This window comes from Crocodylus siamensis, chromosome 11 (assembly GCF_052110815.1).
Source record: "Crocodylus siamensis isolate JL-2025a chromosome 11, ASM5211081v1, whole genome shotgun sequence".
Lineage (NCBI taxonomy): Eukaryota > Metazoa > Chordata > Crocodylia > Crocodylidae > Crocodylus > Crocodylus siamensis.
The window spans coordinates 60,448,461-60,471,292 of record NC_143405.1 but is presented as its reverse complement, the minus strand read 5'-3'; the positions used below and the strand labels follow the sequence as shown (position 1 = coordinate 60,471,292).

The 22,832-nt window shown below is 42.4% G+C and overlaps 1 protein-coding gene and 1 long non-coding RNA gene across 2 annotated transcripts in view; one reads left to right on the top strand and one right to left on the bottom strand.

Moving 5' to 3' along the window:
• Positions 1 to 1,127, bottom strand: part of MDFIC2 (MyoD family inhibitor domain containing 2) — a 67,732-nt gene extending 66,605 nt beyond the window's left edge. Inside the window, exon 1 of the mRNA XM_090021559.1 lies at positions 945 to 1,127. The gene's annotated coding sequence lies outside the window, so the exon portion shown is untranslated. The remainder of the gene's footprint in view (positions 1 to 944) is intronic.
• The window catches only part of LOC149855933 (uncharacterized), a 348,042-nt gene that overhangs the window by 77,220 nt on the left and 247,990 nt on the right, over positions 1 to 22,832 (top strand). The window lies entirely within an intron of this gene.

The following is a 22,832-nucleotide window of genomic DNA, read 5'->3' as shown; positions in this document are numbered from 1 at the left end:
AGTGTTTCTTAAAGGTATCCAGGGTAGGCGCTTGCACCACTTCTGGGGGGAATCTATTCCAGGCTCTGGAGACTCAGCTGGTAAAGAAGTTTTTCCTGTTGCCCACCAGTCTAAAACAGTCTTCCAGCAGTCTGTGACCATTAGACCTTGTCTTCCCTTGGGGTGCCCTGGTGAACAGATGCTCTCCCAGTTCCTGATGCACGTCCCTTATATGCTTATAGGCTGCCATTAACCCCTATACACTCAGCGATCCCTGCTGCCTGAAGTGCCAGGGAGTAAAGTGAGTGCTTGTATATGAGCTTAACATGATGGGCTGTGGATGGTCCCATTCATATTTTTATTTAAACTGGAAGAATTTGGGGATGATTTGCCTTGGTGGGTGGTGCTAATGTTACTGCTGAATTTTGAAGCATTATCTATGGATGGCACGTCTCGAAGAACCACTGTGTAGTGTGCAGCGGGCAACCATTTCTTCCTCACAATAATGTTATGGCCAGTGAAATATAAAGTTAATACCTAAGAGTCTTTCAGAAACAGCCTCTTAAGGGAGGGCCTTGCTTTGTAAAGGTAACTGTGAATCTTGAGTACTGGACCTGCCTGTCAGATTATAAACTATTTTGTTTATAACAATTTTATAATCTACTTTGCAGTCTTTTTTTACACCGTTTAAAATATAAATATATAATAAAACCTGGTTATTTTAAAATCAAAGTTTGTTTGTACCCAAGGGAGTCGTCTCTGCTTGCTACCCTAGATACCGATAAAATCCAAATACAGTTCAATACTGATAGTAACTCTCTAGTATCTGCGCACATGAGTCGAAAGGTGAGATTTTTTCAAAAGCTCTCAGTCTTGCCATAACTCTGCTCTCTCAAGACTGAAAGGGGAATTCTCATTTGCTTCCATAGGAGCATAGTTAAGGCGATCACTTCTGAAAATCCTACCTTCAAGCAGGAAACAGGAGTTGTGTGCACAAGCTGTCCCAGATGCAGATTGATGAAGGTGCTGCTGCATTGGCATGGATCTAGGTCCTACAAGGCCGTATGATGGACGTGGTTATCTTCTTCCCTCCAGATTCCCCTGTGTCGTATACAGCTGTGCCCTATCAAAGCAGCAATAAGAAGAGAGGGGGACAAAGACCCTTCTTTATTCATTTGCACAGCTGTGCTAGCGAGCGGCACCGAAGCTTTCCAAACTGCCAACAGTCCTAGCACAGGCGATGTGTTATTTTCAGGGGAACTATCCAGACAGTAAAGTTAAGCACATGAGCAAGTCTCTGAAGGAGCAGGGGTTAGAAGGCAGCATTCAAACCATTGGGGCCTTTTTCAGGATGGAGCTACAAAAGAATTTGTAACTAGCAGAGAAATGCTGCTGCAGCCTGTGAGAAAAGGGGAGGTTGTGGGGAAGCTGCTATCCGTGAAAAAGGGCAAGTGCTGAGTTGCAGATAAGGGAGTGAGAGCTATAAGGGGAGGGGAGTAATGTCAAAAAGCAAAAGGTTAGTTTCTTCTTCTTCTTTTTTTTTTAAAGTGAGTAATTATTTTATGTAGTGATTATATACCAGACCAATCCTGTCTAATCCAGAACCATTGCACACTTGTACTGAGAAGGTAACCTCAACTTTACAGACAACGGTGTTTTTCTTAGATAACAAGGATATGCAGATAGGAAGAGACACCATGAATAAATTAGAGTAGGACTCCCTTTAAAGGCTCTATTGATGTTTTTGGACATGATTATTATAAGGTATCTTGTAGGAGAAATTCACTATTTTTCCCCTTGTACAGCGGATTTCTGACCTTCACCTGCTTGATATGAGACTCCTGCTCAGGAACAGGGCACAGAATCAAGGGGGCAAGAAGGATGGTGTGAGTTCAAACAATAGGGGAAGAAATGCATAGCAGTGGGAAAAAAGCTTACATTTTCCCATAAGCTGGGGCATGGAAGATACTGCAGCCTCAGCTCTACAGTATCTTATGCACAAACAAATTATGCATGAGTTTGCTCAAGGGACTACTCAGCTACTCAACAATAATGGGTAATTGCCCTAGCAAACTTATCCTCATATCACTCATAGACACCAACACTTACACTAAAAAGAAAAGACATGAAGAGCAAATTTCAATATAAAACACATTATTATTATGAAAATGACACATTTTCATTTAACCCTTTGCCAGCAACAACAAAAAAGCACTTGCTGCAAAACTCCTGTGTTTCAAGGAACTGAGGGCTAAGAAATTGCAAGATTGTTGTATTTGGCACATGTTGCCCTCTTCATTTGTAGCAAAGACTTACGGGTATCTAATGACAAAATTGCAGAATGCCATAGAAATTTGGAACAAAATCCCCCTTTTCAAGACAATCCAGCAGATTTGCGCCATATGGAAATCCTGCTGTTTAATGTAACACCATTAACAGCCACATATTGCTAAATTCATCTTTCAAAGTTTGTTGGTTTTGTTTTTTTTTGCAAAAAGTTGCAGGAACAATATCATTTATAAATTTGTAGCCTTTATTCAGCCTCCGGAGAGCTTCAAGCCAAATGAACATTTCATAACTTGAAACCCAACCAATACAAATTTTGAAAATATTAGGATTTTTTTTTTTGGTACCTCTTTGGTAGAAGCATCTTGCTTTCTATATATAAAACAGAGTAAACAGCTGGGTCAGTGGCTGGGCATGAGATGAGCCACAGCTACAGTTTGCTCTACTGAAATATGCTGGCTTTACTGTTAGCTCATCCTCCATCCCTCTACCCTGAAAGTTTCATCTGTCTATTTAGTTTCTCTGTAACCTTCTGTTCTCGATTGTAAATGCCTTGAGGCAGGAACTGTCTCTAAAACAAGTATATGTACAGTGCCTGGAAACATGAAGTCTTGAACCCTGACTGAAGCCCTTGAGGAGTACCAGAGCACAAATCACGGGCAGCAAAAAAAGAAAAAAATCATCCCTACTTATCACCCACAAAAGTATTTCCTCCATAATCACTCAGACCTCTTTTAAGCCATCCATTTGGGGAAAGCCCTAGTCAATATAGTCTTGGCAGAGCACTCTTACAGACATGCTAAAACAGCATAAAGAAAGAAATGACTAGCTGCCGCGAAGATGTATAGTCAGCTATGTTTATATAGCCCCTCGCTCCCGGTTGTCTTGGCTGGACATGAGTACAATGCCAGCAGGCATCTGATTGCTGGTTCGGGGGCAAACAGGATGGCAGCGGTAAACAACCCAGCTTTCCACTGTTGTATTCACTGCCCCTAATCCTGTCTGAATGTGGAGCAATGCTAATCAATGGCTGTGCAAATTCATCACTAACATCACTGTTATTCAAAGGCTATGGGAAAATTGGGTCTGTCACTGAGAGGTCATCTACCAGCCTGGAAACGGTCATATTTAAAGTCAGGAATATCTTGCATGATGCTTGCTGTTTTACTGGTATCTAGGCAATGCAGAGGTACTTGAGGGGTATCTGAGGAGGACGGTGGGTGCTGAGCTGTCCTGTCTTTCCCATTTGAACCGATTGTGAAATGATCAGTCATAAGGACTGACTTTTTCAAATGCTCAGCACTTACAGCAGGGGGTTACGTCTTCAAAAGCACTCTGGTCCTTGTAAAAACCACATCAAGTAGAGTCAGAGACTTTCAAAAGTGTTTAGTGCAGCACCTCCCATTATGGCCTGATTATCAGAGGAGATCAGCACTCAAAACCGGAGCTCTTCTGAAAACCTGCCGAAATGGAGTTCTTTTTTTTTGAAAATACTGTATTATGTTTGGAAAGGATTTGAAATCCAGTATTGGACAGAGGGGATAACGGTAGGTTGCTGGAAGCCTGCATGATAATGAGAGTCTAACTGTGGTCACTACTGAGTTAGTGTTAACTACATAAATGGAAGATTGGGTGAGTGAATGAAGCAAAACCGAGGTATCATCTGAAGCCAAGGAGAAAGGTCAAACGCATCCAGGTTACATAGAGTGAGGAAACACAGAGGTGTTGGTTTTACCAAGGTGCTCAATGATTTTTGATTTATATATATACGACCTATAGGAATATTGCCCCTAGTTTTTAGTGGCAGACCTTGCCTATTCAGGGAAAGTTCAAGACACTGGCTTTACTCAATGCGAAGGTTTCAACCCCAGAGCTGCCGTGAGAAAGTTCAGCTGTCACATCTTCAGCATGAGCAGACTGGGTTTTACATCTCTTTAGGGAGCTAACTGCTATAATAGCAAGCAGTCATGTAAGGAGAGGGACAGTCCTTCCAGTAAGGTCGTCGGAGTCTGCGTAATATATAAGCTGAATAAAAGAAAAAAATGACCAAGTGTAGACCTTTATGTTGAGCCGTGATCCTTTTAGCTTGCATTATAGTAGCTTTAGTAGGCTTTCAGCTGTGTTTGTTCACTCTAATTTAGGCCACTTAAAGTGAGACCAGGGGAAATAGCGTAAAAGGAACAGAATCATAAGTGAGAGAAACGTCTCAAAAAAAGTAGCCATCAGATCTTGATTAAGGGCTCAGGTCAGTGTGCTCTAGCTCAACCAACAAGACGACATGGGAGGGTCTCCCTTCTGGCCGTATCTGTTGAAGTTTCTATCAGGTAGTTTTGTAAGGCTTTGTTTGGTGGGGTAAAACGGGGCTCAGTGCTCTCAGATCTGTTCCTTTGGCATCCTTTGCTGAGGTTCCTGGCTGCAGATGTAAAGAAGATCCTGTGCTTCTTAGAAATTACTCTCCAAATTCAGAGACGATCTTCCCAGCAGGCTGGCTGCTTGTTAGAAATTGTTAGGATTTTAAGATTGTAAGTTGTAAGCCTGCTTATTTCTACTTGGACCAAAACATGTATATCTGGACGTGTACTGCATTACTCTTTATTTGCTAGCGATATTTAGAATTGGAGAAGCCTAATAAAGTTGGCTTCTGCAGTCACTCCATTAAAGGATGTCCTTGGCGTAAGAACAGGGGCCATCAAACAAAATCCTCAGACCCTCCAATCTAACCTAAGGGGCAAACTAGATACCGTCCCACATTTTACCCATTATTGCCAGCAAGCGACATGTCTTGGTAACAGGAATGATGTTTGAGGGCTTTGACATTCATGTATCCCTAAGTGCAAGGGTACCCATGTGTATCTGTTATATATTTTTATCTAGTCAATATGCAGAGATTTAAGCAGGTGCAAATGTGTCCACCATGGACTATAAAAGAGCAAACGAGTTGCATGGCAATGCAACAAAGGCACCGATGTAGGTTATTGCAAGTAAAACAACATGGTAGAAGGAGGTATATAAATAACTGCAAGGCACTTTCTAATGCATCTTTCCTTCTTGCTCTTAGCAATATCACTGAATATAATAAAACCATTTCCCTCCTGCTTTGCCATTGTTAGTCCTGCAACTTAACAGCCATCTAAAACCGAGGCACACTTAGCTTATGGGAATACTTTTGTATGAGACTTAAACAGCACTGAGCAAAGGGACTTTTAGGATGGGATTTAAAACACTTATACTTGGTTTAACTTTGCTTCCATTGATGTCAGTGGTAAAATTTCATGGGGGTTCGGTGAGCACTGAGGTCCATGTGTATATGCACATGTGCGTTGTTTCCTTGTGCGTCAGTCTAAGTAACACCGTAAGGTATTTTTTTTAAGAACACAAAGATATATGATCCAATACTGTGACATTGTGTGACACGAACAGAAAAATTTTTCCCCATAAGTCTGACCATGGAAGTTGGATAGGAAATTGTTTCCTAGCTCACAAGAGCTTAAGTTCTCAAAGTTTTTCCTACTCCAGAGGGGGCCAAAAAGTTGAAAGCTCAAATTTCTGCAAACTGAAAATCTGAAGGAAAAAGGAATTGGATCAGGCCAACAGAAATGTTCCATTTTGGTTTTAATTATTTAAGTTTTTGTTGCATTTATCGCTTAGAAGTTAAATTTTGAAATGAAAACAATAATTTAGAATGGGAAAATGGCATTTTCACTTTAAAATGTAGAGCAGGATGTTTTATCCTGGGCTTTAAATGGGTAATATGTTCAAACCCCACCCTTTCCTGGGTAAGACTTCCACTCACTAGTTGTTAGGGCTGTGCAAAGCTTCGGGTACTGATCCGATTCGGAGGAGATTCGGCCCAATTCAGTGGCTGAATCGAATCAGGAGACCAGTTAAAAGGTGTAAATCGATTCAAAGCTCTCTGGAAAAGATTTGGAGAACTTCAGAGATTCAGGCAGTCCCCTCTGGCTGCAGCAGGGAGCTGGACCCGGACCCCATGCTGGTAAGTAGGGGCTGGAGGAGAGGGGAGTGGCCCATGGGGGAACCCCTGCCAGGCCCCATCCCCTGCCTGCTCCCCTGACTCCCCTGAGCACCCTCCGATCCCTGCTCGCTCCCCCAGCCTCGGCATGGCTGCCCAGCCGGCCTCAGCTCCAGCCCTTTACAAAAAACCAACCAACAATCCTGCATTCACTGGCTGCTGCAGCAGCCTCAGGGCTTCTGGGGGCTCATGGCACAGCCCTCCCATGCAGTGTGGGGCAGCAGCTGGTGAGAAGGGGCATTTGGTTTTTGTTTTTGTTTTTTAAGGGCTGGGATTGGGTGGGGGGGAAGCTGGGCAGCCATGGGGGGGGTGGGGAGCTCATGACAGATCCCCCCCATATGGCATGGGGCAATGGGGATTCCCCCCCTGCCTGGCAGCACCCACTAGTCGGGGCTTTTCTTTTTTCAAAGAGCTGGGATGGGCCTGTGAGATGCGGAGATTTGGCTGATTCAGCAGCAGCCGAATCAATTTGGGACAGCGATTCGAATAATTGAATCGGCCGAATCCAAAGCAAATACTAGCCACTTCGCACAGGCCTACTAGGTGTTATATAAAAGGGCCAGGGGGTAACACCTGCCCTTCTGGCTGGGTTTTAAAAGAAAGAGCGAGCCGCCTTCAGCAGCCTGAAGGAAGCGTGGCTTCGGAGGAGGGTTCAACCAGGTAGGGAGATGGCTGAGATACGGGATTTATCTCTCTCTTCAGCATTTTCTCTTAGGGTAGCTCTAGTTCAACATGGAGCTGTTTTGCATCTCAATTTGAGGCACCTGGCTGTCCCTGGGCATTGCATAGATGGCTCAGGCACCTCATTTGGGGCTCTGGAGGGAAGGAGCAGGCAGGGGAAAGGGGAGGAAGATGGAAGCTAGAAGTTAGACTTCCAGCACCTCAGTCCTTTGCTGGAACTGGCTCTTAGCTTCTTTGTACCTCACTTCGCTATAAAGCATCCTTCCTTCCACCTTTTGTGTGCTTCCGCCATTAAGAACGGATGCCCTTCAGGATCAGGACCATGCATGTGTGCGGTGCTTAGTGCTGTGGAGCTCTGATTTTGGGTGCTCCTGTAATACAAAGTATTTAAAAAAAAAAAAAAAGCCCTGACCATCTGCACTCTGGGGAAAAAAAAAAAACCCCTTGTACCCATGAGAAAACACAGCCTGTTCCTTCCTCAGGTGTCAGTGAGTGGTCTCTGTCATTGAATTCCCCTTTTCCTCTCTGCCCAGAAAGATTTTTTTTTTTTTTTAAACGAGTAGCACAAGTTGAGGGGGTTTGCACTATCAAAGGGTTTGCAATCCTGATTAGGAAATCTACTTAACCTGGGGTCATTTAGCCTCCTTGATGTGAAAATCCACCTGAGTCTTGGGAGGGAGGGCAGGCAGTGCCCCAGTCAAGCTTTGTACAAGAGCAGCTCGGTTTAGGAAGAAGCAGGGTGAAAGCCAAGGCAAGCCGAACAGTCAAGAAGTGAATCGAAAGTCTCAGCGGAGTGTCAAAAGAAACAGGCATGCAGGTTAGTTCTGGGGCTTTGTTTTAACTATAGCAAAAAAAAAAAAAAAAAATCCCTTTTAATTTTGGTGCACAGCAACAGCTGCTTGAAAAAGCAAATAAAAGAGCTGTGACTAAAGGGAGAGTCCTCAGTGTTGCCAGGGGTTTTATGAGCGTCGTGCCAGTGGTTTCAAGTGGAACAGCTAATGTTTCAAGTGTTTGTAAGCAGTTGTTTAATGTTCCAAGGACTTCGGGAGCAAGTTTTTAAAACTAGCCTTGCACTGATGATTACTGCTGCTTAAAAAAAAACAAACCCGTTCCTTGTGTGATGGTTTCGTATGTTGTTTAAAGGTTTCAATAAAAAGGTGATATGGAAGACCCTAAACTGAAACTATGGCCTGGTCTGCTCCAGCTTCTTTATACAGTCCACAGCTAGCGGATCTAGTTGAGAGACTGCAATATCCCACGTGAGATGTTGCACATGATAGTGCCGTGCCCTGCAGGTGCAAGGGGCAAGCTTGTGCCAAATGAACAGCAGAGAGGCAACTTTTAACTTGCTTATGTTGCCTGCCCCTTATTCAAGCGTTAAAATGAATGTGGGTGTGATGGAGCCAAATACCCTCAACTCATTCATTCTGCAGGGAGTATATGTATTTGAGATCGAAATCCAAGTTAAGCGGCTTGTGCCAAGCTCTTCGACTCCAAGACTTGGATTGTACTGTTCTGCAAAGTTTGATCTCTAAAGCACAAGGTACCTGGGATAGTTGGGAAGCGCTCCGTGCCTTGACACAGAATTCACCTGAAGGCAGACACTAGCTGGCTGGCAGACCAAGCTGGGTGCTTTAAGTAAGCTGCTTCTACTTCAGGGAGGAAAAGCAAACTGGTGGATTAAGGGGTAAAAGACACTAAAAGATAAAGCCCCCTGGGAAGCTGCGAGCAGATGCACTAATGCATTTGTGGAAAGTGAAAAAACACTCAGCCAGGTACAGACTTTACACGTTTAATAGCAGAAGTGATCAGAAACCTGTCTGTGCCCATAACGTATGTTTGGCATGTAGACTGGTTTAAAAATGGCAGAACCTGGTCTAAGATTTATCCCCCACCTCCACCAAAGGGTGAAAGCTTGCGCTGGTTGCTACCGACCTGAACTGCGCCGCTTACAGAAAGCTGCGTAACTTGGATCGAGTCGGCCTCGGGCTTTTTGACTGCCCACGTCTAGCTTCCGATCTGACCTGGCAGGAAACCGACTGAATCAAGTTAAATGCCAGGACTCCATCACAGTACTTGTTCTGATCTCACTTATCCTAGTATAAAGCCAAACTAATTCCACTGAAGTTCGCTGGGAAGTGAGATCAGAATCGGGTCGGTGATCTCAGAGGCGGCTAAAATGCCATTTGCCTGGATCTGCTTCTTTCTCAGACCTAATGGGGCAGGGGGGGGAGCACTGAATGCTTGTCTCCTATTTCTCCTAACTATTCAACTTAATCTAATTAGAGAGATTCCCTCGCTTCATACATTTTTTTTTCTCCCATAATAACCCATGTCACTTCAACCAGTTCTTGTTTTTGTGAACAACTGTAAATTGTGGCGGGGATGCAGTTAAAGCAGGCTGCTGGTGGAAATCTTGGTCAAAGTTTTCCAAAGTAGCTAATGAGTTGGGTTGGTAAGCTTGAGATAACTGCAAGAGATGTGACACGTGGAGGGTCCACACTCAGCGTTTTTCCCCATCAAAGATCTGGGCTCTGTATGGGAAGGATAGTGCAGACGGGTCAGGATAGTGACTGCCCAGCACAAGTTTAAAATTCACAGTAGCTTCAGTAGATACCTTTCAAGTCTTATCGCTGTAATGTTCTGATTTGGGGCTGGTATTTTTTTTTCTTTTTTAAGAGAATGAAGTCAAATAACAGGCTCTGGTATACATGACATTTCCCATACTGAATCCAGTTCCTTAAAATCTAGTTTTATTTGTGCTTTTAAATCGTTGAAGATCCAATCCCCACAACATTTTGAATGGGACTTTTGCAGGATTGGGGTCTTAAATTCAACCGAGAAATCAGTCAAGTTGGCCAGTCACTTTTTTTTATTTTTGTTGTTGCCAAAGAGGTAAGAAAACTCTTGAATATGCTACATTTCCTCCTTTATTTCTTTATTTGAATTAAGGAGGAATAAAGAGAACAGGAGGACCGTAGAATCATCAGTGAAGACAGGTTCATAGTATAGAAGTGGCTTAAAATACTTTGCCTATTAAGATATACAGCGGCTTAAATACCGTGGCTCTTAGTTACAGAGGCTGCTTTAAGTGAATCGTGAGTTGGCCTGCCAAAGAGAGTAGTCAGAAAAAATAAATAAATTTAAAAAAAAAACATTAGGACACTAATTTGATTTGAAAACTATCAGCAAACAACATCATAGTTTCTATGTAGAAGTGATTATTCTTGCTTGGCTGCCCTCTGCTGGAATTGCTGAATTATACACTGCTCACGAAAGGCGAGGTGGGTCTCCACAGGCTAGCTTAATAGTTAACGTAGACGAGCTTATCTCAGGGTACGAATATATGAGAGACCAAGTATAGAGCACCGGGTGTTATAATGGCGCTAAGTATATTTCAATGTTATTTAATTAACCATGAAAAATACCCAGCATCTGTATGGATCGAAGAAAACAATTGTACATAATGGATGAAGAGAAAACAATTGATTATTGCTGAATGAAAGGGCTACTCTAATTAATCCAAAAGATATACCTACTGCTAAATGAGGTGAATAATAATAATAAAAAAAAAAGCTTCAGAATATATTTAACTACTGAACATAATACAGCCAAAGCAAGGGGACAGTTTGACTCGCACGGTAGACTTCGGGCTTGTACGTGCGATTGCATATGTTTTTGTTCAATCATAATTTTCTTAACTTACAAATAATATCAAAATGTGTAGAAATGATAATGCCTACTGTGCAAAACAGACACATTTTTTTTTTTCCACTGCCTGTTACAAAGGTGGTTAAAAAAGCATGCTCCCGTGTTGTTGGTTGTAGCCGTGTTGGTCTAAGGACACAGGCAGGCAAGGTTCCTTGGGAAGTTGTGATATTTATTAGACCAACTAAATAGTCGGGGGAAAAAAACCTTTTTCCAACTATTTAGTTGCTCTAATAAACGATAGCACATCTATCCAAAGAACCGGGCCTGCCTAAAAAACACGTTAGTCAATTTATCCCTCTTACAAGAAAGCATCTTCAAAAATCCCACTGCAGAACCCTTTGGGGTTTAAAAAATCCCCATACTATCTGTTTTGGGATGACAGGATCTTCCACTAATTTTTTTTAAGGATTCTGGCATACTTTTCTGTATATATGGAAGGTGCTTTTTATTTTCATTTTTTTTTGTCCTCTATTGTTGGCTGAGCATCCTTAATCTCAGAAAGGGAAAGTAGGAAGGGCTAGGGGACAAATTAGATAAGTGGTCATGAGAAAAATGATAGGAGATATTAATCTCACATCACCTTTCCTTTCATTTCCCCTATATTGCTGTCTACACCACTTCATACTATCCTTTTTCCTATCCTCTTTCAGATTTCTGAACCCTGATAAATTAGTGATAAAATGTCGATCTACCATTTTCAAAATGAGTAATCATCATCATTGGCCCTTAATACTTCTCTTCTCTGTTACATGTATACTCAAAACTTCATTAATATGGGCAGGTCGAGTCAGCGGCCAAATTAAAGTCCAGAGAAACACTTCCATAGCTACCGGAATTACTCTGAATGTCATGAGCATAACCAGATAGTATGTCTTGGTATGTGTGCACCTGTATGGCCTTGAATTGTCTGCATCACTCTTCAGTGGCCCAAGCACATTTACATACATTTTTTCATGAATTTCAAATGGTACCTCCAATCAATGCTAAGGTTAAATTACCTTCCAATTCAATATTGCATTCCTCAAAGAGTTAATCCTATAACTTGTGGTTCTGCTTGGAAATAGTGCTGCCGTTCTTTTATAATGTCAGAGTCATCAAGATACGGTTAGGAAATCTCTTGCCCTTGCACTTGTTTGAGGTGCCACGTATGGACAGCAGGTTACTGTTGTCTACTAACCACATTTTAACCTCTTTTTTTTTTTTCTAAATGAAAACCAAAACCGCACAACACTTGCATGTGAGATAAATGAAAACACGGCGTTATCGAAGAAGCCATGGCACTAGCTGGAAAGAGATGTTTTTAGTGGGGTGTTTTGTGTACTTGCTTGCAGTTGTGTATTGCCAGGCTATTAATGCATTGATTAAAATTAAAATCACTTGTGAAATTACCCTCCAAATATACATAATGGCTAGAAATTTGAGCATATGTAACGATCGTTGCAGTTGTCTGATTGCATATCCCTTGTTTTGGGGGGTCCGTCACTCTTTAATTCAAGTAAGGCTGAATGGATTCTTGCTGCAATCCCTTTACTTTCGCTGGAGTTGCACCAGGGCTTAACTAGGCCTACCACTGGATGTGTTTGAGAAATGGAGAATACCTACAGTTAAGAAAGAAAGAGATCTTGGAGAAACATTTCTGCAGAGCATGAAAATCAAGGGACGGCATTTGAAGTTGAAAGCTATAAACTGAGAGAGCTGAACAGAGAGGATGGCTGTAAGAGCACATGGTTTTTAACAGGCACAAACAGCACAGATGTATGTGCTGCATTCCTCTCCTTTATATCTATGGCTCATCTGCAACCCAAAGCCCTGTAGTCAAGGAACCTATTTAAATGCGAGTTTTCTGGAGTGTAGACAGAGCTTTTAAAGCTGTTTCTTAGTGGGACCCCATCATGCTAAGAGCTACAGTAAGCTCCTAGGAATGTGAATGTGTGACGGTAACATCTTGCAAGTGAAAACATCTTTACGGAGCGATGTCCTGGAAAAAACGTGCTTGTGCTCAGATCTCACGCACAATTTAGTGGTGAAATTAAGCTTTTCCTGTGCGCTATCCTCACTTTACATTAACTCGCTGCACTTTGCTGCAGGTTGAAACCTATATTTAGTGAGAGTGCCTGCCTTGGACTTCAGTGCAGGAAAGCTGACTGTTGTACTTTTTCAAGCTTCATATGGAAACTTTGACCAGAACCGGGGTCTGATGACCTGACTGATTTCCATCTTTGCTGCAGGCCTCCTGTGTGCTTAATTTTTTCGCCTGAAACTGTGATGAATTTTCTATTCTTTTTTCCTTGATCTTGAAAGATGTAAGGAGCTAAAAGCAGAAGGACTGTTTTGTTCCATCCCTGAGGTGGCCGCAGTTTGGTAGATGAAGTAATGCCTATGTATAGTTGCTATAGCACTGTGAAATAGCTCCGAATAAATAGTGCTATATAAATGTAAGGTATCATTATTATCAAGGTATTATTATTGTAAGTTTGCTGCAAGTTGCAATGAAGCTGTAAAAATGATTGTAGAGTACCTAATTTTAGAGCATTTTCACTTTAAAGTTTTCAGTGTGTCAGTGGTGTGTTTAAATTGTATCTGGCCCCTTTGCTTAATCAATCTAATAGGGAGAAAGTTCACTATCTTGATTTAAATTCCATACTGGAAAAGGGACTCGTATCTGAACCAAATAAAGTTGCACCCCTCTGGCATCCAAAGAAAGGAAAATCCTTATATATATATATATAAAAAACAAAAAACAACAAACCAGCTATGGTCACACTGAGTCTTAAATGCTGTTCACTTGTCATCATGCTGATTTAATCAGTCCTTCTTGGGTTAAAGAGGTAAGAAGTGGAGAATAATGTGCCTGATAAAATACACTGGGATAATTTAATAGGAAATGAAAGTGATACAGAGGAGGCCAAACTGAGTCTTAAAGCATGAAACAAGCCTTAAACATATTTTAATAAATTTATGCTGTCAAAAAATTATGTAAAATATGCGCAACCTTAAAATACATTTTATAGGAAGAGAGCCTGTTTGGAGGGGAATTGCAATTCGGGGCAGAATAAGAGAGAACTTGAAATCTGTATGCAATGCAGTGACTTTTTTTTTAGTGTAAGAATTGCTATTAATAAGGCATTTTGGTTTTCTGTGCTTATGGAGTTTGATGGTTTCGTAATGAACTTGAGTGGTGCATTCTGCCCCGAGGAACTCGCCATTTAAGGGCAGAGTTTGCAAAATGTAGATTTAAAGTTTAAATTTAAAGATGGACGTTGAGGTCTGGTATTGGCAGTGGAAATTGAACCCAGGACCTTGGGCTCCTAAATGCGTGAGCTTCTGCCATCTGAGTTTAGACTGTGTCAAGGGTATAGCCGACTTGACAGCTTTTGTGGCCACTCTGAATAGAGACAGACTACAACATGGGTTATATAGGCATATCTCATATAGGTATGCATGTTATACCAGTTTAGTCCAGGATCAGAAAGTAAAGGCAGTCTGTTTTGGGTTTCTACTTTTCTCCCAAACTTAAATGCGTTAATGTGAATATACTGCATGCAACTGGGGGTGTATGCTTCAAGGTATGAGGACTGCAAATGGATTTGAGCTACAGGTTCTGTTCATATATGAGCCAGAAAGCTTTGCGGGAAACACTTGGAGATAATGCTGTAGGTCTTGCAATACCAGGAAATAATGCTCACACTACATACATTGTACTTCTAGATTATCAGTAATAAGACACCTCTGTTGCAATTCCTGTGTGTTACTTGTTGCTGCTGTCAGCTCAGAAACTAGACCTAATCACTTTAATCCCCCCCACCCCAAAAAAAAAAAAATAAGAGAGAAGATTATGAAAATATTTGCCTTGTCTTACTGGTTGTGATAATCACCTCGCATTACTAGCCTCATAAGTATATGGGTGTGCTAGTGTTAACAAGAAGAAGAAGGAAGGAGGATGACAGGACAGATTCCCAGCTGGCATACTTCCACAAGCATGGATAAAACTAGCTGAAGGTTTGGTCCATAGTTTTTCTGAGTAAAGTAAGAAAAATGTATATCTGAATGCATGCAGGGAGCAGATCTTTTGAGTAGGAAGGTGCCATTTTACACAGTCACTGTTCAGACCATAGCCACACTTTAAGCCAAAAATAGAAAATATATTTTAAAACTTGTTAAATTAAAAAAAAAAACAAAAAAAACCACACACTCCAGCAGAATTTTACATTCTCTGACTTCTCACTTTTTAGGTCTGCTACCCTGATTGCACATTTTCTAGCTGATGACATGTCACCAGCTAAAGATGGATTTTAAACGCAAGTAATGTCAAAAGTTTCATTTAACCTCTTCAGTATAAAAGGCGGCTGATGGTTTACATTTCTGATAGTGGAGGTAAATTAATCTGATGGATATTTGTAGAGGGGAAGAGAGAAGAAATGAGAAGGGTGACCAGGAGGTAGGTGAAGATGCTGGATGTCATTTCCTGGGTTGAGGGGTGGGAGGGGGTATGAGTCTGCTTAGTACAACCTAAGGGCACCTATGCACGACCAGCGAGGCTGCTTCGATGCATTGTAATTACAGTGCGTTGGAGCAGACTCGATTAATCGCTGATATCTCTCTCATCTGGAAATATTATTCCTCATCAAAAGTCAAATTTACACAATAAAATGGAAAATAATTTATATAATACTGTGTGTGAATATATGGACATATAGGGCGTTTATACACATGCTCTGGGAATGTGGGTGGGGGGACATTTTTAATTTCAGGGACACTGATGCACATGGTGCTCCAGACACTTTAATTAAAGCAGCTCTCAGAGCCACCCTAATTAAAGTGCCCGGACCATCTCGTGTATGAGTGTGGGGGTGTTTTTAAGTGCGGGGACACTGATGCACTTTAATTAAAGCAGCTCTCAGGGCCACCCTAATTAAAGTGTCCAGAGCGTCTTGTGCATCAATGTCCCTGAACTTAAAAATGTTCCCCCCACCCCCACATTCCCAGAGCATGTGTCTAAATGCCCTATATGTACATATATTCACACACAGTATTATATAAATTATTTTCCATTTTATTGTGCAAGTTTGACATTTGATGAGGAATAAATATTTCCAGATGAGAGAGATATTGGAGAATAGGGAGAAGCTTATGATTTGTCTAATGAAATGTTAATTTTTTGGCAGACAGAAGGGTTTGGGGCAAATCAGTTAAAACCCAGAGATGATTAAAAAGGGATTTGTGAAACTTCGGAACAGTAATTACTATTAATTGAGGCCGTCACTAGTTTGTAGTAGTTGGACAGTCAAATTTGCTGGTCTCTTCTTAGTCCTTTCTGGGGGGATGTAACAAGTTAGGGAGGAAGATATTGTTAGTAAGCAAGCCCAAGAGACCTAATGCTGAGAAACCTTGACACAAGAAAATTCAACCATGAGACAGTTGATTTCTCAGTTGGGAGGTACGTCAGGAAGGGATGGCATCTTGCCTTCTCCACCAGGATTTGGTAATAATTCTCACTATTCATGAACAGATGTCTTGGTTAGATTCCCTAGGTGTATCTGAATTCATTAAAGGATCTGGGGAATCAAGATATTAATTCTAAATCATTACATATTATAGATTTTATTTTCCGCAAAAAGGGGAACATGGCAAGAGGAGGTTATAGTACAGATAAGTGAGGTTGAAATGGTATGATGTTGTAGCTTGTACTCTTTTATGATGATTATAGGCTAGCTTTTTATAATCTTTTTTCTTTTTGGGGGAGAGGGTGCATTATGGTGAAAGAGTGAATTTTAAAACCTCAGGAGATGTGGATTAGATGTCGTCATAAACGGAAGAGAGAGAGAAGTTTCTGAATGATATTGGCATAAATAAGTGTGGTTCCATTTGAAACAGTGGAATTAAACTGAGCTGTACCTGCTAGGAGTCTGGTCTGTAACTTCGAAACACGTTGTAATCCACGAGCTGAGTTATATTTCATGTTAGGGTCATCAGACAAAACCGAATTAGGAAGCCATGCCTTAAATGGCATTTTGGGTTATCTCTGAATAATTCTCAATTATCAAGTACTTCTGTATGTTGTCTGTAGTCCTCTTGTATAGGCAACTTGCAGGTTTCTATATTGGCTTGAGTGTCAATTCACCTGCAAGATGGATGGGGGGGTGGGGAACAATACCTTGAAATCATTGAGTCATTTTGGATTCCTTTGACAAAGGTCTGCTTTCCATAACATCCAAGACGCCTAATTGGAGAAGCATTTTAGTTTAACAGATATGTGTAAACTGTTTTGAGGTCCTTTGATAGAAGAGCTGGCCTAGGATTAAGAAGTTCTAAATTATTATTATTTACTGACTTCCCAGGGTTTCATTTCTTCCTTGAAAATTTATAATCCTAGGGGTTCCTCATCTTCTGTCTGCTGCCTCCACTTGTTTCTTTGTTCCCTTTCCTTCTAGCCTCATTCTGCTCGTCTTTCTCCTTCCCCTACGTGCCAGTTGCCCTTCCCTCATTGTGCCTTACTCAGCCCTTGGGTGAAATGAACCTTAGGCCCAGGTGGCTGCTTCTGAGCCCCCCTCAGAGCCCTGTATGAAACAGTTTTCCACTCCTGGGTTCTTGATGTGCCTTCTCTTGGAGGCAATATGAGCCCATCAGAGCCAACATCAAGCCCCAGTTGGCTGTGTATGGCAACTTTCTTGATTCAGGGTCAGGATCCCCTTGTTTTCTCCAGTTTGTTTGCTTATCAGCTGTCCTAGTTTTTGTCATTCTTCCCTTCACCTTTCTGCAGTGGACTTTATTATGTGAATAGCAGCTTATTCCCACTATATTTGCATTGGAAAAACCATGTCAGTCATAGGTGGTAGGACATTAAGGAATGCTAATTGGAGGTGCTTGTTTTTGTTCTGTTTGCAGCACCTCTTGCAAGGTCCTGATGTGCGTCCTTTTAGCTAATGAAGTGAGTTCAAGTTCACAAAAGCTTATGCTCTCTATGCATTTTATTTGGTTAGTCTACAAGGTGCATATCTACTCTGCCCTCTGCCTGACGTCCCGTTAGCCCAGCTAACTACCTCTCTGCTCATCTCTTCTAACACATTACCATTTCTGTAGTAATTAATCTCAGGTAAAGATGACCTGCATTGCTTGAGCTGAAATGCTTGAAAAATTCCTTCAAGCAGCACAGGTCTTTTCTTATTTAATGTACCAACATATAACACAGAACTGGAATTTTTTTGCACAGGCGTAAATTATGGACTTTTAAACATATTAAAGTAGTTGCGTGGACAGAAATTGCTGCACGCGTTGTTTTTTCAGTTCTAGTACAACATATGTTTTTAGCTGGTGCTGATAATGTTTTTTCAGTTGTATTCATCTGTGATATTTGTAGTGAGTTTCTTAGTGTAATTGTAATTCAGAAGTTGTCTGTAGCCCTGTGATATGTGCATAATTGTCTCTGTCCACTGTAACCAACAGCACCCCTTGTCAGCAGGATTGATGGTAATGTTTTGGTTCTTTTTTAATAATTAATTGCTGTTCGTTCCAATAACAGGGGATTTGAGTGGAGCTTTTGTTGTTCTAAATTTGAAATCTTAGGTCTGCGGAGATGTTTCCAGGAGGTATTTTCTCAGGTTCAGCATGCACTCTAACCACAGGTGTTGTATCATCAAAGAAATAACCCATATGCTAATTTAAAAATAACAGACCTGTTTATTGTTACACTGCATCACCATCAAAGAAAACAACAACAACCACCTGTCTTTTGCCGTATAATTAAATTGATGGGTCTTTATTCTGTGCTAAATAATATGGTAATATATGGATACAGTGAATAATAATCATAATTGTATTTCAAGATGGTTTTTAAAAATATTTTCTCAAATAGGATTTTTTTAGAAACAGTCTATATGGGCAAGCTTCCTAAGTTACCTTGTATATCAGCTCACTGCATGCAAGCACTAGCCCCTTCTTCTAGCGCCAGGATCTCATTCTGACACTACTGCTGCTCCTCTTCCGGTCGTGGTATATACATCCAGTGCCTTGCAGGTCAGGTACTCAGTAATCAGGATGGCAGGTTATGGGTTTATGCAAAATATAACAATCCATTTGACAAAAACAGTCAGATTTCATACAGGACAATCCCTTTCTCCAGGAATCTGGAGCTACTGGCCTACTAAAGCCCAGGCACGAGAGAGTAACTCCAATGTGAGTTTCCTGCTGCTAACATAGCTCCATCTCCAGAAGCTCCTTTTACACAAAGCTAACAGTAGCACACCATGTCTTCACACAAATGTTTATCTCCTCCTCTCTTTATGGCTCTTCTTCCCTCTGTCTCTTCCTCCTTCAGTTTTGGTTCTTATTGCATTGGACCCTGTGTCCACTTCTCCTTCATGAGTTGAACTTACTTCCCAGACTTATCTGTGTTTCTTTAAATATCTTCTCATTTCTGTCCTCTACAGGAATGCCTATTGGAAATGGTCATTAGATAATAGGTGGGTAGGGGGCCAGGACATTATTTAGCGTCATAACTTCCTAGCTTTATTCAAGCTTACGAATGACTCTAAAGAGAGAGGTGGGCTCACGCTGAGTCTATGCATCTAAGTAATTATCTCACTGTTACACATCCTCTTCAACTGCTATTCTTATGTGTTGCACCTTGTCTTAAATTAGGTTGTAAACTCTTTGGGGCAGGGAATGCCCCTGACTGCACAACACCCAACATGATGAGCCTTCGTATGGACTGGTGTTTGGACTTGGATGAGGTTGAAAGGTTGTTAGTGAAGTCACCATCCCAGGGACTAAACCATTCAAAACATGATGGTTCTGGCTGATTATGACCAGACACTAGTCAAAATACTGGATTCTCAGCTAACTTGAGCTTGGCTCTGAAAACAAATTTCAGGAGGAGTGAAAAGCAGCAAAACACACTTTGCATGAACTTCCAGGCTAGGTACAGACATTCAAAAAGCCCGAGGCAGAATCGATCAAGCCTGTGCTGGTTTCTATAAGCAGCGTAGGTACGATTGGGAGCGAGCAGTACACACATTCGCCCTTCGGTGGCAGGGGGGCACGTAGACTGCTCTGCACTGGCTGAGGCCAGCAGATTGCAGGCGCTCTTGCCCGCGTCCCCGTGGGCCACCGTCAGGGCTGTCAGAGAGCCAAGCCAGCACAGGCTGCCTTGCACCTGACAGCTAGCCAGAGACAGGAGGTGGGACTGGGGAGAAAGGCTCTGCCGACTCAGCTCTGTGACAGCCCATGGAGCAGCCAAGCACAGAGCAAATGCTAGCATGTCTCCCTGTGGGAGGGCTGCAAAGGTGCCTGGGATGCCAGCAGAGAGCAGCCTAATGTGAATCAATAGAGAATCTGGTACAGAAGTTCAGTGAGGTGGTTTAACCTAAATCGATTAAGTCTGAGTGCATGTTAATCCAGTTCTGTCTTAGACCGGGTCCTGCCATTTTTAAACCAGTCTATGTGCACCAAACTATGTGCAACCAGACTGGCTTTTGGTCACTGATACTGGTTTATGTGTAATGCCTGTACAGTCATTTGGGCTCAGTCAAACCACTTCTACCTAGATTGGTCACACCCGGGGTAGGCAGAAAATGGGTGTTAACGAGAATACGACGAAAACCAATTTGTACGGTCTTTCCTCCATTTTTCTTTTCTTACCAGCTCTATTGAGATGTAACTTCTAAGTAGAAATAATTTAATAACAAGGACCATATCATTTTTTTTTTTTTTTTTTTTGGTCCTCTTAGTAGTACGAGCTGATGGTGGTTTGGGACGATAGATCCTACTCCATCCTTAATCTTCCCTAGTGCAGCAGAGAAAGGAAGAACAAGTAATGCAAGTGATGTTACCTGGAGCCACAGCAGTCAAAGCAGCGTTCTTAGATGTTCTTTATTCAAACAACAACAGATCTCCAGGACATGACAGAAGCCGTCTGAGAACAGATTGTATTGAAGTGTGTATGCTCTACCTCTAGAGCCGGCACCTTGCTGGATTTCATAGAATCACAGAAGTTGGGTCGGAAAGGACCTTGTGGATCTTCAAGCCCGACCCCCTGCCTGGGCGGGAGAAAAGACTGGACTCAAATGAGTCCAGCCAAGTAGTCATCAAGCCTCTTCTTAAAGACCCCCAGGGTAGGAGCCAGCACCGCTTCCCTAGGAAGTTGGTTCCAGCTCCTAGCCGCCCTGACTGTGAAGTAGTTCTTGCGGATGTCTAATCTAAACCTACTCTCTAATAACTTGTGTTCATTGTTCCTTGTCATGCCAGGGGGCGCGAGGGGAAACAGCGTCTCCCCCAAACCCTTCTGGTCCCCCCTAGTGAGTTTATAGACAGTCACTAGGTCCCCCCTCAGCCTTCTCTTGTGAAGGCTGAACAAGTTTAGGTCCCGCAGTCTTTCAATGTAGGGTCTGCCCTGTAGTCTCCGGATCATGCGGGTGGCCTCCTCTGGACCCTTTCAATGTTGTCCACATCCCTCCTGAAATGGGGCACCCAGAACTGGACACAGTACTCCAGCTGTGGCCTGACCAGCGTTGCATAGAGGGGGAGGATCACCTCCCTGGCTCTACTTGAGATGCATCCGTGGATGCACGACCAGGTGTGGTTAGCCCTGCCAACCGTGACTTCGCATTGTCGGCCCATGTTCATCTTGGAGTCGATAATGACTCCAAGATCCCTTTCCGCCTCCATGCTCTCAAGAAGGGAGTTTCCCATTCTGTAAGTGTGCTGCTGGTTTCTACCGCCTAAGTGCAGCACCCTGCACTTGTCAGTATTGAAATGCATCCTGTTTATGTCAGCCCACTCCTGTAACCTATCCAGGTCTTGTTGCAGTCTTTCCCTCCCTACTAGTGTGCTCACCTCATCCCAAATTTTGGTATCATCAGTGAATTTAAACAGGTTGCAATTCACCCCATTGTCCAATTCGCTGATGAAGAAATTGAACAGCGCAGGCCCCAGGACCGAGCCCTGGGGGACTCCACTGCCCACTTCCCCCCAGGTTGAATATGATCCGTCCACCACCACCCTCTGAGTACGACCCTTGAGCCAATCTGTGTAGGCATCAATGCCACAGTCGCCTAGTTTTTTAATGAGGATGGGGTGGGAGACGGTGTCAAAGGCCTTGCTGAAGTCTAGAAAGACTACGTCCACGGCAACACCTGCATCCATTGCCTTTGTGACCTGATCATAAAAGGCAATCAGGTTGGTCTGACATGACCTGCCCCTAATGAAACCGTGCTGGTTGCCCTTGAGCATCATCCCTGAAGCTGGCCCATCACAGATGTGCTCCTTGAGGATCTTCTCAAAGAGTTTCCCAAGGATAGAGGTAAGACTGACGAGCCTATAGTTGCCTGGGTCCTCTCTCTCCCCTTTTTTGAAGATGGGGACCACATTAGCTATCTCCCAGTCATCCAGCACCTGGCCCAAGCACCACGAGCGCTTGTAGAGCCGTGCCAAGGGCCCTGCAATAACCCCAGCTAGCTCCCTCAACACCCTGGGGTGGAGAGCATCTGGACCCACTTTGTCACAATGACAATAATGACAAGGATGACGAGGACAGCAATGACAAAACGGTGCTCATTATATTTCTTTGCAAGCTCAACCCCCCAAAAAATAATCAGAGCAAATACCAAATTCTACCCTAAAGGTTTTGTTTTTTATTTTCCTGAAATGCAAACTTGAGCCCCCTTTGCAAATGTCAAAAAAAAAAAAAAAAAAGAAAAAGGGCTGCACAAACGCAAGGTTTTTGCCTTCAGGGATGCATCATAAGAAGTAAAATAAATAAATAAAGTGTGTGTGTGTGTGTGTGTGTGTGTGTGTGTGTATGTGTGTGTGTGTATGTATGTATCACCTTATTTCAAGTTTTCTGGTAGTGGTCAATAACAAGTGAGTTTATCATTCATATGGAAGATTTTGGCCATTGTTACATATTTATAAAATAAGCAACTTTAAATATATGATATGATAAAAGTGATAGGTTTCTACACCAAGCCCTCCCCTCCCTGCCTTGCTCTTATTAGTATACCCTTGCTATGAGGACTATACAGGTCAGGTCATGCAGGCCCCTTTCGAAACCTCCGCCATAAGTATACTGAATTAAATGAAGGTCTCTGTCTTTCTTGATACCCATGTATCCAAAGGCGGTGATCCCCATATGCCCCAGAATCCAGAATTT